Source organism: Salmo salar, chromosome ssa26 (assembly GCF_905237065.1).
Source record: "Salmo salar chromosome ssa26, Ssal_v3.1, whole genome shotgun sequence".
In the NCBI taxonomy this organism is placed as follows: Eukaryota; Metazoa; Chordata; class Actinopteri; order Salmoniformes; family Salmonidae; genus Salmo; species Salmo salar.
Genome location: NC_059467.1, coordinates 32,278,255 through 32,282,500, shown reverse-complemented (window position 1 = coordinate 32,282,500; position 4,246 = coordinate 32,278,255). Strand labels below are relative to the sequence as shown.

The window sequence follows — 4,246 nt, the reverse complement described above, 5'->3', positions numbered from 1 at the left end:
GAACTTCAATAACTTTAATAAGTTAGCAGTAGTAGTTATTAGTGATAGTAGACTTCTATATGTTTGTTGTTTTTATGTCTTATGAATTTGTAGTTTGCAAATTTCTGTGAAAATAGACAAAATGCTTTTTGATCTTCGGCCAATAGAAAGAGCAGAGTTCAGTATATTGAAAGTCTGTTGGTCGAATAGCAGAATATTTTTTTAACCACTTCCTGTCTAGGCTTGATAAACCAGTCTACTTGTTTCCTGGAAGGGCGTGGTTATATGGGGGCCAGTGAATCTGCAGTTTACTCACCTTGTTCGTAACAGTGCTCACCTGCTCTCACTTCTCTCTCTTTCCCATTGCTCTCACACAAACACATCCCAGAGAGGAGAAACTACCAAGAGAGAAGAATCATGTCTGTGGAAGTCCACATAGAATATTGGTAAGTTATTGTTTATTATTTTACTACATCTGTTAATGTCTACTCTAAAGTGTTATTAGGAGATCTGTTATACCAAAGAAAACAGCAGTGAGACAGTGTACAAACTGTCTGAATGTGTTGGTGTGGAACTAATAGACTTCCTATTGCCTCAGGTTATTGATTTAAAGAGAGTTTGCAGACAAAAACAAAACTTGACATGATTTTCCAATTAGAGAAACTCATTATTTACATCATCAGTCTAACTTTTACCAACATTTTAACTACCTTCTCCATTTCTATTGTCCAGTGTAAAGTTATAGATATGACATGCCATGTGCAGTCTGTGTGTGTGACGATGTGTTTGTGTTGTGGTCTGCAGTAGTGGATGAGGGTACGAGTCTCGCTATCAGGACCTAGCATCTGCCATCAAGCGGAATGTTCCTGATGCGACGGTGACGGGAACCATGGGGCGGCGCTGTAAGTTACACACACAGCTTAAAGTTACCCTGTCAGATAGTGACGTCACAGCTGTGCTTTACACACAGAACGACGTTACAGATCCCATCGGACTTCAACTGACTACACTCTGATGGTCCATCCATTAGATTTGATCAATACCTCAGTAGATTATTATGTTCTATTCTAACTGTTCATTGTTTGTCCCACAGCCAGTTTCGAGGTAACAGTGAATGGTAAACTGGCCTACTCTAAACTGGAGGCAGGAGGATTCCCAGACACCAAGGAGGTGGGTGTTATTCCTGTTCTAACCACCAGGTGGCACCATACTCATTATGTATCTTCATGTATTGTCTGAGGTAAAGCCACATTATCTGAACCTGAACAGTAGTTCAGAAGTGTTAAATCAGGGAGCATGGATAAGGCATGGGATCCAATCCCAGCCAAGTCATACTATTTCCTTAATCATTTCCTTGTACTGTATAGTATACACCCCGTGTATCCTGTGCATATGATATGACAAATATACCTTTATTTGATTCATCTCCTACATGCTCCCTCTGTAACATGTGCTCTACTGTCTGACCAGATGGTGGCGATGGTGAAGGAGGTGAGCCGCGGAGGAAAGGTCGAGAAAGTGAAGAAGAAGGATAATAAGTGTGTTCTCCAATAGATGAGTGGATATTGAGAGAGAGGGAGAGTGTTTTTTAAGATCCTGGGTCCTGATCTGATTGTATTAATGATTGTTTACAATGAAACTAGGGATGTGAACATGATGAAGTCTACAGTCATTTCAACTCTGTGATCTGAGGGAAATACTCTCATCCTGTGTCTCTGATTTATACTGTCATGTCTTGTGTTTTCCTTGTCTGTTTTTCTTTCGTTATACAGACACAGATATTATAGACTGACTAGCGTTTAGTTTTACATTCTATAAATTATATTGTACTCAATGTAGATCTCTGCAGTTGTATAGGCTGTACGTGTATTTTTAAATGATCAAATAAATTCTATGACTCAATTAGTATTGAGTTTGTGTGTTGGGAGGGTGCTGTTGGACATTTACTGGTGTTGTTGGGGTGTTGTTGGAAGTTGTGCCAGGCAATCTTTCCCATCTTCACTTTGCCTCTTTCACTTTCTTTCTTACCGGGTGTGATGATGCAATAGATATACTGCCTTGGCCTTCATAGCGGTCAAGGGATTTTATTTGATCTTATCTGATTTTGTGTGTAGGCCGAGACTGGATTCTATCCCCCAAAATGTTATTCCTCTGTGTGTTATATTATTGTAGAGGTACAAAATCTTTCATTTTAGTTTTTATATGGCTGTATAAAAATGACAGTTTATCACACTTCAGCCAAGAGGGGAATTTAATCTGTGATGTGGGAGAGGGAATTACCACTCTGCCATCTGGAGTTTTACTACATTTTACCACCACTGTATTCCATGGAACTTAGAGCTGATTTATTATTCATTCTATCCACTCTATTAGCCTCTGTCAAATGCACTTTAAACTGTAATACATCTGTTCTGTGATATCCTCCAGCATATTGGAGAATATTCTAGAATCTGACCCTTTCTACCCCTCTATCTCTCTGGCCCCATCTAACCATGCCCTTTCAGGTAACAGGTGAACAGATAGATAGAGGGACAGTCACTCAGCTTATCTGTAACAGTGCCCACCTGCTCACGAGTTTCTTTCGCATTTCTCTCTCTCACACACACACACACACACACACACACGAGAGAAGAATCATGTCTGTGGAAGTCCACATAGAATATTGGTAAGTTATTGTTTATTATTTTACTACATCTGTTAATGTCTACTCTAAAGTGTTATTAGGAGATCTGTTATACCAAAGAAAACAGCAGTGAGACAGTGTACAAACTGTCTGAATGTGTTGGTGTGGAACTAATAGACTTCCTATTGCCTCAGGTTATTGATTTAAAGAGAGTTTGCAGACAAAAACAAAACTTGACATGATTTTCCAATTAGAGAAACTCATTATTTACATCATCAGTCTAACTTTTACCAACATTTTAACTACCCTCTCCATTTCTATTGTCCAGTGTAAAGTTATAGATATGACATGCCATGTGCAGTCTGTGTGTGTGACGATGTGTTTGTGTTGTGGTCTGCAGTAGTGGATGAGGGTACGAGTCTCGCTATCAGGACCTAGCATCTGCCATCAAGCGGAATGTTCCTGATGCGACGGTGACGGGAACCATGGGGCGGCGCTGTAAGTTACACACACAGCTTAAAGTTACCCTGTCAGATAGTGACGTCACAGCTGTGCTTTACACACAGAACGACGTTACAGATCCCATCGGACTTCAACTGACTACACTCTGATGGTCCATCCATTAGATTTGATCAATACCTCAGTAGATTATTATGTTCTATTCTATATTCTGGGGACCCCCTGAGTGAACTTTTTTTGTTGTCCCAGCACTACACAGCTGATTCAAATAATCAAAGCTTGTTGATGAGTTGGTTATATGAATCAGCTGTGTAGTGCTAATGCAAACATCAAAACGTGCACCCAGGGGGGGCCCCAGGACCGGGTTTGGGAAACCCTGCTCCAGTAGATGAGTGGAGAGCAAGAGGTAGAAAGGAGGATAAAAGGGGACAGGGGGAGAGGAGGAGGACAGTGTTTTATAAGATCTTGGGTCCTGACCTGATTCTATTATGATTGTTCACATTGAAACTAGGGATGTGAACATGGAGACTAGAGTTTGTTGTATTTAACTAGGCACGTCAGTTAAGAACCAATTCTTATCTACAATGACGGCCTACCCCAGCCAAACCAGGACGATGCTGGACCAATTGTGCACCGCCCTATGGGACTCCCAATCACGGCCGGTTGTGATACAGCATGGAATCTAACCAGGGTCTGTAGTGACGCCTCTAGCACTGAGATGCAGTGCCTTAGACCGCTGCACCACCCGGGAGTCCCCAGAGTCATTTCAACGGTCCGTGATTTAAGGAAAATACTCTCATCCTGTCTGGTTTATACTGTTATGTTGTTATTCCTATGTTTTTCTTTCATGATACAGGCAGGGATATTATATTAGCATTTAGATTTATATTCTATAAGTTATATTCTACTCAATACAGATCTCTGCAGTTGTACATGTATTTTTAAATGATCAAATAAATGAAATCAATCAGTTGGTATAGAGTGTGTGTTGGGAAGGTTAGGGGAGCAGGACACACACACACACACACACACACACACACACACACACTGCACTTTACCAGGTAACATCCACACACTCCAGCAGCATAACAGACTGGCCTACCAGGTGACAGTAGTGCCTGCACCATGGACAGATAAAATCTTACAGCGCCTGAGATCAGAGCACCAATCTACCGCAGGCTTCCT

The 4,246-nt window shown here is 41.1% G+C and overlaps 1 long non-coding RNA gene across 1 annotated transcript; it reads left to right on the top strand.

The window, feature by feature from the left end:
- Window positions 1-1,592: 1,592 nt before the first annotated feature.
- Window positions 1,593-4,031, top strand: LOC123730787 (uncharacterized). The gene is made up of 2 exons (XR_006762219.1): window positions 1,593-2,644; window positions 3,003-4,031. It is a non-coding gene; the product is annotated as an uncharacterized lncRNA (long non-coding RNA).
- The last annotated feature ends 215 nt before the right edge of the window (window positions 4,032-4,246 follow it).